At 44.6% G+C, this 15,316-nt stretch overlaps 1 protein-coding gene across 3 annotated transcripts in view; it reads left to right on the forward strand.

The window, feature by feature from the left end:
* LOC128686280 (notch homolog 2 N-terminal-like protein R) overlaps positions 1-15,316 on the forward strand; it is a 925,742-nt gene that overhangs the window by 496,417 nt on the left and 414,009 nt on the right. For all 3 annotated transcript variants that reach the window (XM_070085813.1, XM_070085809.1, XM_070085808.1), the window contains one exon: positions 13,693-13,766. The gene's annotated coding sequence lies outside the window, so the exon portion shown is untranslated. The remainder of the gene's footprint in view (positions 1-13,692; positions 13,767-15,316) is intronic.

A 15,316-nucleotide genomic window follows, 5' to 3' on the forward strand; every position in this document is an offset into this window, starting at 1 on the left:
CTTCCATGCCGGAGACCAGGACAGTCTTCCATGCCGGAGACCAGGACAGTCTTCCATGCCGGAGACCAGGACAGTCTTCCATGCCGGAGACCAGGACAGTCTTCGGAGACCAGGACAGTCTTCCATGCCGGAGACCAGGACAGTCTTCCATGCCGGAGACCAGGATAGTCTTCCATGGAGCAACTCACAAATAGCTATAATATCATATTTATGTTTCCAAATTTCTGCTACTTAGATATGAAAAGAATAAAGGAAATAAAACTAACACATGACACCTAACTTACGCACGCTCTTTCATAGATAGTAAGATACAGGTAAAAGGCTTAGAAATAATGAGGTGAAGTGATCTTTTGTTTAGAGAATGTAGTAGGAATTGCAGACAGTGTCAGAAAAATGATATATTGGTCATGAGAACCTTCAAGAAAAGAAAACTAACATCAGTGATTGTGCTTTTTAGCACCATCATTGATGTTAGTGTGTGTGTGTGTGTGTGTGTGTGTGTGTGTGTGTGTGTGTGTGTGTGTGTGTACTCACCTATTTGTGGCTGTAGGGGTCGATTCATAGCTCCTGGCCCCGCCTCTTCACTGATTGCTACTGGGTCCTCTCTCTTCCTGCTCCATGAGCTTTATCATACCTCGCCTTAAAACTATGTATGGTTCCTGCCTCCACTACGTCACTTTATGGACTATTCCACTGCCTGACAACTCTATGACTGAAGAAATACTTCCTAACATACCTCTGACTCATCTGAATCTTCAACTTCCAACTGTGACCCCTTGTTTCTGTGTCTCACCTCTGGAACATCTCGTCTTTGTCCACCTTATCTATTCCGCGTAGTATTTTATATGTCGTTATCATGTCTTCCCTGACTCTCCTGTCCTCCAGTGTTGCCAGGCAAATTTCCCTTAACCTTTCTTCGTAGGACAATCCCCTTAGCTCTGGGACTAGTCTTGTTGCAAACCTTTGCACTTTCTCTAATTTCTTGACGTGCTTGACCAGGTGTGGGTTCCAAACTGGTGCTGCATAGTTCAGTATGGGTCTGACGTAAATGGTGTACAGAGTCTTGAACGATTCCTTACTGAGGTATCGGAACGCTATCTTTAGATTTGCCAGACGTCCGTACGCTGCAGCAGTTATCTGATTGATGTGTGCCTCAGGAGATGTGCTCGGTGTTATACTCACCCCAAGATCTTTTTCCTTGAGTGAAGTTTGCAGTCTTTGGCCCCCTAGACTATACTGTGTCTGCGGTCTTCTTTGCCCATCCCTTGCCCTGTGTGTGTGTGTGTGTGTGTGTGTGTGTGTGTGTGTGTGTGTGTGTGTGTGTGTGTGTGTGTATTTGTGAATTTCCTGAAGCCTCATGGAAGTTTTATACAGCCTGGGAAACGTACACTCAATGAAATATCCAAACGTAGCAAAAACATTTTTTAAAGACATTTTTTTATCACTGAAGTATGTTATCAATATCTTATCAAACGGCTTTATTTAAGGGAGGAGACTCACTTCAAAATACTCGCGTCACAAGCTGGACAAAACTGAATAAAAAATCCTGCCCATACTATATTTTTGAGGTGGGGATGTGGAAGGAAAAAACGTTAGAATTCGCCCTGGGTAGAAAAAAGAAAGTTAGTCGACATAGCAGCGTTAATTCAATTAGGTTTCCAACGAAAAAGATAATATTTGTAGAAAATATATACACTTTGCCTGGTGAAAATGTTAGCATAGCATCCACAGCGACCTTAGTGATGAGGGAGTCGACTCAAGCATAAAAATTTCTCATTTTTCAAGCTTAATGTGAAAGAATCTTCACTAGGAACACTCGTGCTTAATGAGATATTAACCAGGTAGTCTGAGGAAGGACGCACAGATATGCTAAACTCAGGTTTCTTACTTCCAACAGCTCTAGTTCAAAATATTCTATATCTTACCAATTTCTTGACCAATAACGTTTCAAGCAAATATTTACATGGTTGCGGGTGTCGGAGAAAAGCACTTCTGCATATTCAATGTAATCATCTGTATTTAGAAAAACTATTTTGCAACTTTGTCCACTTTGATGAAAGTAATTTCATCAATCTTGGGGATTTACAAGTGATTTATTGTACTGCTGTGGAATGTTATTGTTATTGGTACAGAATTTAACATTTGTCTGAATCACGTAATCATGATGCCAGAGTCTCTCCTTATCATTTCTCGCATTACCAACATATTATTTAAAGGCCAGTAATATTCTTAAAGTACTTATATAATGATTTTCTTTGAAAAATTCTGACCAAAGCCACCACCGACACCCTGTGTACAAACGTTACCTCCACCGTCATCTCTTATAAAGGCAGCTACAGATGTTCATTTTATTCGTTTGAGCGCGTACGGTGCTGAAGTCTCATCTTGTTATCATGCAGTGTTTGTCTCCCTTTCAGAAATGTCTCTAATGTTAACACGTAAACTTAACTGCATATATTGGTTGCTGGCATAAACTCACTGTCAAAGTGACTGGCTCATGTCTCCTCATTGTCCGCCCCTAGCTTTCAGTTTCTACTCTGCCTGCCGTCTAAAATATAATACGAAATATAATATTAATAAGGTAATTATATTTTTTTTAGCACACCGACCTACCATTATTCACCGAATATGTGTCTTGCCAGAAGTGCGTAGACTTCACAGCTCAAATGACGCCCCGAACTGCAAGTGCTGTGCAAGAACACTGAGAGTTTTATACCCACCACCACACCACCGCTACCACTCACCACCACCACCACCACCATTACCACCGTCACCACCACCACCACCACCACCACCACCACCACCACCACCACCACCAATACCACCGCCACCACCACCACCACCACCACCACCGCCACCAATTAACACCACCGCCACCACCGCCACCACTACTACCACCACCACACGATCACCACCACCGGGCCACACCACCACCACCACCGCCACCACCGCCACCACCACCACCACCACCACCACCGCCACCACCACCACCACCACCGCCACCACCGCCACCACCACCACCACCACCACCACCACCACCAATACCACCGCCACCACCACCACCACCACCACCACCACCACCACCACCGCCACCACCACCACCACACCACCACCACCACCACCACCGCCACCACCATCACTCACCGCTACCACCGTCACCACCACCACCACCACCACCACCGCCACCACCACCACCACCGCCACCACCGCCACCACCGCCACCACCACCACCACCACCACCACCGTCGCCACCACCACCACATCACACACCGCCACCACCACCACCACCACTACCACCGCCACCACCACCACCACCACCGCCACCACCACCACCACCACCACCACCACCACCACCACCACCACCACCGCTACCACCACCACCACCACCACCACCACCACCACCACCACCACCGTCACCATCACCACCACCGCCACACTGTCACCACCACCACACCACTCACCACCACTACCACCGTCACCACTGCCACTACTCACCATCACTACTACCACCACCAACACCATCACACACCATCACCACCACCACCACCACCACCACTACCACCACCACTGCCACCACCGCCACCACACCACCACCACCATCACTACCACCACCACACCACCACCACCACCACCACCACCACCACCACCACCGCCACCACTGCACCACCACCACCACCACCACTACCACCACCACTCACCACCACCGCCACCACCACACAGACAGACAGACAGACAGACAAACAGATAGACAGAGACAGACAGAGAAAGAGACTGTGTCTATTACACTAACGCTCTCTCTCTTCTGTCTGGATATACAAGAAAACCCAGGAAAAGTAAACATAGGAAGAGAAAGATGCACAGAGGGCATTAAAACTAACGTTTACTTTATTCCAGTGTTAAATAAAACAAATGCCAGTTCAGAAACACAGCAACACAAATTACCTCCATTTCTTGTCTAAACCCGATGCCACAGCCGGGTCATATTATTGTATACTCCCGTCTGGGAGGCCAGAGGATCCTGCCTCCTACGTGACACGCGCGCGCACACACACACACACACACACACACACACACACACACACACACACACACACACACACACACACACACACACACACACACACACACACACACACACACACATATATGGAAGGGTTAGACTCAGAAGTGTCCTTGTTTACAGATGATGAGAAGTTAATGAAGAGAATCAAATCGGTCGAGGATCAGGCAGGACTACAAAAAGACTTGGACAGGCTACAATCCTGGTCCAGCAACTGGCTCCTTGAATTTAACTCCGCCAAATGCAAAGTCATGAAGATCGGGGAAGGGCAAAGAAGACCACAGACAGTATAGTTTAGGTGGCCAAAGACTGCGACCTTCACTAAAGGAAAAAGATATTGGGTGAGTATAATACCGAGCACATCTCCTGAGGCGCACATCAGTCAGATAACTGCTGCAGCATACGGGCGTCTGGCAAACCTAAGGATAGCGTTCCGATACCTCAATAAGGAATCGTTTAAGACTCTGTACACCATATACGTCAGGCCAGTACTGGAGTATGCAGCACCAGTTTGGAATCCACACCTGGTCAAACACGTCAAGAAATTAGAGAAAGTGCAAAGGTTTGCAACAAGACTAGTCCCAGAGCTAAGGGGATTGTCCTACGAAGAAAGGTTAAGGGAAATTGGCCTGACGATACTGAAGGACTGAGATGAATCACAGGGATGTTAGGAAGTAATTCTTCAGTCACAGAGTTGTCAGGAAGTGGAATAGTCTGGGAAGTGGTGTAGTGAAGGCAGGATCCATACATAGCTTTAAGAAGAGGTATGATGAAGCTCATGGAGCAGGAAGAGTGACCTAGTAGCGACCAGTGAAGAGGCGGGGCCAGGAGCTGAGACTCGATCCCTGCAACCACAACTAGGTGAGTACAACACACACACGCACGCACGCATATACAACAGTCCTAGTGTCTAATCAACATGTGCCTAGGACAAAATGGTAACAGACACATCAGGTCTAAACCCAGACACATGTCTTCGTCTAAGATGATCCCTTTCAGAGATGTTGGTCCCGTGACGGTGGTGCGGCAGCATAGTGTGTCTCGGAAACATATGGGGGCGAAGAGTTAAGGGCCATATAGGGGCTGGTTTTACATTCTTTACCGTGTAAGTTCCTGCCTGATTATACATGCTTTCCACTGTAAATACCGGCTTGTTTATCCATACTTCCCCGTATAAGTGCTGGTGTGATTATACGTACTTTCCCGCGTAAGTACAAGTATGATTAATCATTTTCTTTCTGTGTATATACTGGCCTGAAGGGGCATCTTTTCCGTGGAGCAAATATCTACGATGAGTATTTAATTAAATCCCAAAATTAGGATTAATAATTGTTATGCAGTCTGAATGATTCTTTTCAGCTCGAGATGATCTTCGTGTAGAGTTAATGATCTTCATTCAGTATGAAGGATCTTCTGAAGTCTGAATGATCCTCTTGCAGCATTAATGATTCACATATAGTATCAGTGATCCTCGTGCAGTGTGAATAATCCTCGTACAGTGTGAATGATCCTTGTGTAGTATGTATAGTTCTCGTATTGTTGATACCTGGAGTTTACCTGGAGAGAGTTCCGGGGGTCAACGCCCCCGCGGCCTGGTCTGTGACCAGGCCTCCTGGTGGATCAGAGCCTGATCAACTAGGCTGTTACTGCTGCCTGTACGCAATCCAACGTACGAGCCACAGCCCGGCTGGTCAGGTACCGACTTTAGGTGCTTGTCCAGTGCCTGCTTGAAGACAGCCAGGGGTCTATTGTTAATCCTCCTTATGTATACTGGGAGGCAGTTGAACAGTCTCGGGCCCCAGACACTTATTGTATTGTCTCTTAACGTACTAGTGACACCCCTGCTTTTCATTGGAGGGATGTTGCATCGTCTGCCGAGTCTTTTGTTTTCGTAGTGAGTGATTTTCGTGTGCAAGTTCGGTACTAGTCCTTCTAGGATTTTCCAGGTGTATATAATCATGTATCTCTCCCACCTGCGTTCCAGGGAGTACAGGTTCAGGAAATTCAAGCGCTCCCAGTAATTGAGGTGTTTTATCTCCGTTATGCGCGCCGTGAAGGTTCTCTGTACATTTTCTAGGTCAGCAATTTCACCTCCCTTCAAAGGTGCTGTTAGTGTGCAGCAATATTCCAGCCTAGATAGAACAAGCGACCTGAAGAGTGTCATCATGGGCTTGGCATCCCTAGTTTTGAAGGTTCTCATTATCCATCCTGTCATTTTTCTAGCAGATGCGATTGATACAATGTTATGGTCCTTGAAGGTGAGATCCTCCGACATGATCACTCTCAGGTCTTTGACGTTTGTTTTTCGCTCTATTTTGTGGAAGGAATTTGTTTTGTACTCTGATGAAGTTTTAATTTCCTCATGTTTACCATATCGGAGTAATTGAAATTTCTCATCGTTGAACTTCACATTGTTTTCTGCAGCCCACTGAAAGATTTGGTTGATGTCCACCTTGCAGTGTCTGCAATGGAAGACACTGTCATGCAGATTCGGGTGTCATCTGCAAAGGAAAACACGGTGCTGTGGCTGACATCCTTGTCTATGTCAGATATGAGGATGAGAAACAAGATGGGAGCGAGTACTGTGCCTTGTGGAACAGAGCTTTTCACCGTAGCCGCCTCAGACTTTACTCTGTTGACTACTACTTTTTGTGTTCTGTTTGTGAGGAAATTATAGATCCATCTACCAACTTTTCCTGTTATTCCTTTAGCACGCATTTTGTGCGCTATTATACCATGGTCACACTTGTCGAAGGCTTTTGCAAAGTCTGTATATATTACATCTGCATTCTTTTTGTCTTCTAGTGCATCTAGGACCTTGTCGTAGTGATCCAGTAGCTGAGACAGGAGCGAACTGCTCTAAACCCATGTTGCCCTGGGTTGTGTAATTGATGGGTATCTAGGTGGGTGGCGATCTTGCTTCTTAAGACCCTTTCAAAGATTTTTATGATATGGGATGTTAGTGCTATCGGTCTGTAGTTCTTTGCTATTGTTTTACTGCCCCCTTTGTGGAGTGGGGCTGTCTGTTGTTTTTAGTAACTGTGGGACGACCCCCGTGTCCATGCTCCCTCTCCATAGGATGGTAAAAGTTCGTGATAGGGGCTTCTTGCAGTTCTTGATGAACACGGAGTTCCATGAGTCTGGCCCTGTGGCAGAGTGCATGGGCATGTCATTTATAACCTGTTCGAAGTCATTTGGTGTCAGGATAATATCAGATAGGCTTGTGTTAACCAAATTCTGTGGCTCTCTTATAAAAAATTCATTTTGATCTTCGACTCTCAGTCTGGTTAGCGGCTTGCTAAAAACTGAGTCATATTGGAACTTGAGTAGCTCACTCATTTCCTTCCTGTCATCTGTGTAGGACCCATCGTGTTTAAGTAGGGGCCCAATACTGGATGTTGTTCTCGACTTTGATTTGGCATAAGAAAAGAAATACTTTGGGTTTCTTTCGATTTCATTTATGGCTTTTAGTTGTTCCCGCGATTCCTGACTCCTATAAGATTCCTTTAGCTTAAGTTCGATGTTTGCTATTTCTCTGACCAGTGACTCCCTACGCATTTCAGATATACTGGCCTCTTTTAGCCTTTCTGTTATTCTTTTCCGTCGCCTGTAAAGGGAGCGCCTGTCTCTTTCTATTTTACATCTACTCCTCCTTTTTCTTAAAGGAATAAGCCTTGAGCATACATCGAGTGCCACCGAGTTAATCTGTTCTAGGCATAAGTTGGGGTCTGTGTTGCTTAGTCTATCTTCCCAGCTTATATTGTTTAGAACTTGGTTTACTTGGTCCCACTTTATGTTCTTGTTATTGAAGTTAAATTTGGTGAATGCTCCCTCGTGACTAATCTCATTATGTCGGTCTGGGGCTTCGCGCATACATATCTGAACCTCGATTATGTTGTGATCTGAGTATATTGTTTTTGATATGGTGACATTTCGTATCAGATCATCATTGTTAGTGTAGATGAGGTCTAGTGTATTCTTCAGTCTAGTAGGCTCTATTATTTTCTGGTTTAAGTTGAATTTTGTGCAGAGATTTAAAAGCTCGTGTGTGTGTGAGTTCTCGTCAGAACTGCCTCCTGGTGTTATTACTGCAACAACATTATTTGCTATATTCCTCCATTTTAGGTGCCTTAAGTTGAAATCCCCCAGGAGCAAGATGTTTGGGGCAGGAACTGGCAGATTTTCTAGACAGTGGTCAATTTTTGACAGCTGTTCCTGGAATTGCTGGGATGTTGCATCTGGAGGCTTGTAGACTACCACAATGACTAGGTTTTGGTTCTCGATCTTTACTGCTAAAACTTCCTCTACATCATTTGAGGCATTAAGCAGTTCTGTGCAAACAAGTGACTCTGCGATATACAGGCCAACCCCCCGCCCCCCTTTTGCCTGTTCACTCTGTCACATCTGTATAGGTTGTAACCTGGGATCCATATTTCGTTGTCCAAGTGATCCTTTATGTGGGTCTCTGTGAAAGCCGCAAATATTGCATTTGCCTCTGCAAGCAGTCCACGGATGAAAGGTATTTTGTTGTTCGTTGCTGGCTTTAGACCCTGTATATTTGCAAAGAAGAATGTCATCGGACTGGTGGTATTGTTGGTACTGGGGGGGGGATTTTTTTTCCAGCATTAGTATCTGTATCTGTTGGTTTGGAGTGGAGGCCATCGACTGTGGTTCCACTCCAGGAATGACTGGATTTGGTGTACGATTTCTGCCATTTCCTGCCAGCTTTTTTTCCTTCCTGGCACTAAAAAACCTCTCCCTCTTGAGTGGCTGTGGCTACCCAGGTTTTCCCATGGCCTGGATGTTTTGTATCTTTTTGTCCCCTTTAGATGGTGTGCCTGGCAATTTAAGTTATAGCACAATCTTTCCTGTACTGAAGAGGGACCCATTTCAGGGTGAAAAAGCTTACAGGAAGGGAGGTTGCATTTTCCTGTTGTCATATGGGCACATTTTCTAGGGTGGTCATAGTTGCATGTCCCATCTGTTTTTCCAGATTTCTCATGTCTGCAGATACCAAGTGCATAGTATGTGCACAGGCTTGGTTTCCGTTTGCCTGGGTTTCTGTGACTGTTGACTGTATTCCCTGTTGGTGCATATTTACCTGTCTCATTCCTATCCTCACTAGTACTAACAATGAAGCTCTCACCAGTTGTTTCTGGTAATATATCCTCACTATTGCTAGTGGAGTCCCCTTGTTTGATATCTCCTGTGGTATTACTAGTTTGTAATATTGGTTTTATCTTGTCCTTGACTACACTTGTTTCCCCACTACAGCTCCTGTCTCCCTCGAGGTCACTTATATGCATTCCCTCATGCGTACATTTGCTGTCTCCCAGGACAGCACCTCCATCCTTACCATTACTGTCTCCCAGGACAGCACCTCCATCCTTACCATTACTGTCTCCCAGAACAGCACCTCCATCCTCAATATTACTGTCTCCCAGAACAGCACCTCCATCCTCACTATTACTGTCACCCAGGACAGCACCTCCATCCTCACTATTACTGTCTCCCAGGACAGCACCTCCATCCTCACTATTACTGTCTCCCAGGACAGCACCTCCATCCTCACTATTACTGTCACCCAGGACAGCACCTCCATCCTCACTATTACTGTCTCCCAGGACAGCACCTCCATCCTCACTATTACTGTCTCCCAGGACAGCACCTCCATCCTCACTATTACTGTCTCCCAGGACAGCACCTCCATCCTCACTATTACTGTCTCTCAGGACAGCACCTCCATCCTCACTATTACTGTCACCCAGGACAGCACCTCCATCCTCACCATTACTGTCTCCCAGGACAGCACCTCCATCCTCACTATTACTGTCACCCAGGACAGCACCTCCATCCTTACCATTACTGTCTCCCAGGACAGCACCTCCATCCTCACTATTACTGTCACCCAGGACAGCACCTCCATCCTCACTATTACTGTCTCCCAGGACAGCACCTCCATCCTCACTATTACTGTCTCCCAGGACAGCACCTCCATCCTCACTATTACTGTCTCCCAGGACAGCACCTCCATCCTCACTATTACTGTCTCCCAGGACAGCACCTCCATCCTCACTATTACTGTCTCCCAGGACAGCACCTCCATCCTCACTATTACTGTCTCCCAGGACAGCACCTCCATCCTCACTATTACTGTCTCCCAGGACAGCACCTCCATCCTCACTATTACTGTCTCTCAGGACAGCACCTCCATCCTCACTATTACTGTCTCCCAGGACAGCACCTCCATCCTCACTATTACTGTCTCCCAGGACAGCACCTCCATCCTCACTATTACTGTCTCCCAGGACAGCACCTCCATCCTCACTATTACTGTCTCCCAGGACAGCACCTCCATCCTCACTATTACTGTCTCCCAGGACAGCACCTCCATCCTCACTATTACTGTCTCTCAGGACAGCACCTCCATCCTCACTATTACTGTCTCCCAGGACAGCACCTCCATCCTCACTATTACTGTCACCCAGGGCAGCACCTCCAGCCTTACAGTTTCTGACTACATGGCCAGCAACAAGGGCGATACCATCCAGCCCAGACTTTTTATTTTCCCATCTGTTACAGAATGCTTCCAGGTTTTCTATGAAGGCTGCTTTGATGTTATCCTCTTTTAATACCAGTGTGATTTTAATCCACAGATTTATCTCATTTGAGCATACCCAAAAACACTTCTCTGATTTAATACTGCTTGTAGATAGTTCTTTTGTATCTGCACAAGGGATGTGACACCAATTTTCACAAAAATTACAATTTATCCATGTGGAAGCCCGTTTGTTTGATTTACTGCAGACTACACAGAGCTTCATAATGTGATTTGAATGGTTGATTTACTATAGTTCTACTTGGAACCCCTTGAATATTCTACGAATAACCTCCTTAAAGTGAAGATCTGGCTTTTGTATTTCTATTTCTAACTGTACTTGTATATTAGGACAGCTTACCGGTGCACGTTCCTGTTTTATATTTATTGTTTGTGTTTGATAAGGGCGCCTAAAACCCCGTCTGTTTACAGTCTGCTTTATTGTCCAACGAATCCGTTTGAAACCGGTCAAGGGTTCGGATCAGCCAAGGGTTCGGAACCAGTCGGATCTGATTAGTGGGTCACTTATTTAAAACATATCTGGCCGGTGATTTGGGCTAACACATGAAGGAACTACTGGAAGTTATTTAAGCGAGTAATATTGATACAAAAGTATAACTTGCGTGTTGAAGAACCGGTGATTGCTGGCAGCTCCTACAATGACGAACGGTCGAGACCTTCATGTACAGTCTGAAGGATTATCGATCACTGTATCTAGCTTTTCTAGGTTTTTCCGTCTCCACCACAACAAATGCTATATTATCACTATAGTTGACTGGTGAAATTATTGGACGAAAGACGCTTTTTCTGGAGTAATATTTGCTTTTCGTTGTGTATATTGCGACCGCTGGTAATTACAGGTTATATGAATTTCACTGTATACGTCTGGTATTTCAAGAATGAAGAAAAAACTAATGAAAGTCACTCCACTCCACTAAGTACCATTATATTACTGGTTAGTTGCTACTACAACACTGTATTCTCCTATTCACTGGTATCACTAGATTATATGCGAGGTACACCAGCAGGCCAGGAAGATTATTAAAATAGCTGACCTGTGTGGTAAGTTTCTGGCGACTTCTGGCAACTGCCTCTTTAGGCCTATCACTTCAGTTTGAATTACACCTGTTTTAAAAGACACTTAAGCATTTATTATCTACATACTAGGGTGCCACTGTAGTATACACTATAACACTATGTATACACAATATTATTAGGGAGACTTTCTTTCCTCTAAGAAAAGTTCTATTATTATTTTGCACACGGCACGCTAGGCCTATGATTCCCCTCTGGGAGTAAAACTCTGTAGGTAGTGCACACTAATCCTCCTTTTTTGACTCGGTATGCACTGTTTTCTGCCCAAGATTGGTTCCAAGAGCTTGAGGGATGTATCGTATAAGATCGATGGCACAAATTAAAGTTCTAGCACGTAAGAGAGACCGTGAAAACACGAAAAAACACGGACCACAACGAGGCACGGCAATTATCACTCTCCCTTCCTCTATCGGAGTCCTGGGCTTGTTGACGTCCACATCTAAACTGAGCAACGATTTGTAAGAAACACTTTTGTTCCCAGTACAGAACCTCTTCGTAGTCCTCCGTCCCGACATCTCTTCTCTGACTGTCACTCTTCCTGTTTCTACTGCCTCCTCTGTACTCCACTGAAGAAGCCTACAACGCAGGCCAAACGTTTCGGAATAAAGATCCCTAACTCTTGTACATGTGTCTTACTAATTTGTGCCTGAGATATTGTCTTAGCCAGCTAAATACATTTCCCGTTATGAACCTGGTGCTTCAATTTATGAATCCAGTCTTTTGTGGGAAACACTGTCAAATAATTTGCTGGAATCCGCATAAATGCCATAGTCCCTTCCCTCTCTTTCCTGCCTAATTTCTGTGATCCTGTTGTAAAGCTCTTAGCAGATCTGCGATTATTTATATGGTCTAAATCAGTGTTGGCTGTGATTTAATGCTCCGTCCCCTTCTAGGTGTTCCACCACTCTCTGTATAATCTTCCTCCTCGATAATAATAAACATCTGTCAAGAATACTGGCCCGTATATCATTGCTACCTGTGTATTACCACGTTTAAATACAAGAACGTTTGCCGGTTTTCAGATTCTCAGAATATACCTGTTTGGTCTGTGTCTGTCTTCATACACATGCATCTCCTAAATATTCGTAATTTTTTTTTTTACATTATGTACCTATGATGTTGCAGTGTCTGACAAGTTGTGCAAGAAAGGTATACAATACCGACAAGATGAAAGTTACGACACATGTGCAACTTCTAGTTATTTTTACTGTAGACGTTTCGCCATCCAGTGGTTTTATCAATATAGATTCTAGGACATAATAAGAAGACAGTAGAACTATATATACAAAAGATGAGGTAATCAGTCCCTCAGCCTTGGAGTTGGTGTTGAGAGCACCGTGGTAGTAAAGATTCTGGAGCAAAGGCAAGGAGACTGGTGTTTATATGGGTTTCAGTGGATAGAATCTGTATTGATAAAGCCAATGGATGGCGAAACGTCTACAATAATGATAACCAGATGTTGCACATGTGTCGTAACTTTCATCTTGTCGTTATTGTATACCTTTCTTGCACAACTTGTCGAACACTGCAACATCATGGGACATCTACATGACCTTCATCACTGCTACAACTAACCCATCCCTTTGGGAAGGACCTACTTCCACTGGGGAATCCCGCCTACCGGTGACTATGCCCTCGTCTGCTACACGTCCCTATCCACTGATGCCCATATAAACACCAGTCTCCTTGCCTTGCTCCAGATTCTTTACTACCACGGTGCTCTCAACACCAACTCCAAGGCTGAGGGACTGATTACCTCATCTTTTGTATATAGTTCTACTGTCTTCTAATTATGTCCTAGAATCTGTATTGATAAAACCACTGGATGGCGAAACGTCTACAATAAAGATAACCAGATGTTGCACATGCGTCTTAACTTTCATCTTCATTATATACCTACTAATATACATTTTACCACATTTTCTTCTCTACTTGACAGGTGGTGTTATCGTGACGCCATTACAACATACTTGGCAAGGTTGTTCGTGGCCCCACAACTCACTGCTTGAGCTTGTAAGTAACTTTTCAGATCTTATTCTTAATATAATTTATATGCCAGTATTACTGACATATATACGTACATGCCAGTATTACTGACATACATACATTCCGGTATGACTGACATACATACACGTCATGTAAGGTAATGGAAAAGATTCTCAGAAGAATGGTAGAGCATTTAGAAGGAAATGATTTAATTAACAATAATCAGAGCGAGGTGGCAAATCTTGTCTTACCAACTTGTTGGAGATCTATGACAGTGGCAGACGTGAGACAAGGGAGAGCGGTGGGTTAACTGCATATATTTGGACTGTAAGACGATATTTGATACTATATCCTGCAACAGGTACAGTATGAAATTCCAATGAATCAAAAAGTACCTTAGGGGAGGGAAACGACGAGTATCTGTCCGGAAAGATATCATAATGGGGAAGAGTAACAAGGGGGTCCCGCAAGGATCGGTATTAGGCCCAGTACTGTTTCTGAAGTATGTAAATGACAAGCCAGATGTGACTGAATCAGATGTATCTCTGTTTGCTGATGATGCAAAACTAATGTGGAGATAAAAATTCGATGCAGACTAGGAAAGGCTACAATTGGATCTAGATAAACTGCAAGATTGATCAAATAAGTGGTTGTTTGAATTCAACCCCCAGAAAATACACGGTTTTGAAAATTGGGGATGGGGTAAGACGACTGGACACAGGGACAGGAACTGCAAACCCCGCTCAAAGAGAAAAAATCTAGGGGTGAGCATAGTGTCGAGCATATAGCCAGAGGCTCGCGTTTAGCCAATAAGCTTTACAGAAAATTCTCGTCTGGAAAATCTAAGAGTGGCCTTCAGGAATCTCAGCAGTCACTCAAGGCTCTTTACGCAATATATGTCAGGTCTATTTTGGAGTACGCAGCACCAGCATGGAACCCGTACCTGATAAATCATGTTAAGAACCAGAGTTAAAGTGTATGAGTTATAAGGAGAGGCTAAAGGAAATGAACGTACAAACATTAGAAGACAGAAGAGCAAGGAGATATGATAAGAACATACAAAATATTCATGGGAATTGACAGGGAAGACAGGGATAGACCAAGAGGCGAGACACAGGTACAATGGAGATTAAGAGATTATTTGGAAGCTAAAATCACAAATGAGTCATGGGCATGTTAGGAACTACTTCTTCAGCCTCACTGTGGTCAAGAAAAGATATGGTGAAGACAGGCTCCGTGCATAGTTTTAAGAGCAGATACTACATGGCCCACGAGTTTAGGAAAGAGTGAATCATGCAAGCGGCAAGTTGGGAGGCAGGGGCCAGGAGCTCAGACTCGACTCCTGCAACCACATACAGGTAAGTACATATAAGATAGGTAAGTTCACACCAGAATATTTATCACGTGTGCATTTCGCGTGGGCATAACTTATCAAATTAATGCAAGGTAAAGTAAACACCTGGGGAGGTGCGTGTGTGTTACTGCCTAGTGTGGTAGCCCAGAGCACACACACACACACACACACACACACACACACACACACACACACACACACACAGGGAGCAGTATGAGAGCAA

The sequence above is a fragment of the Cherax quadricarinatus genome, chromosome 17, assembly GCF_038502225.1.
Source record: "Cherax quadricarinatus isolate ZL_2023a chromosome 17, ASM3850222v1, whole genome shotgun sequence".
Classification (NCBI taxonomy): domain Eukaryota; kingdom Metazoa; phylum Arthropoda; class Malacostraca; order Decapoda; family Parastacidae; genus Cherax; species Cherax quadricarinatus.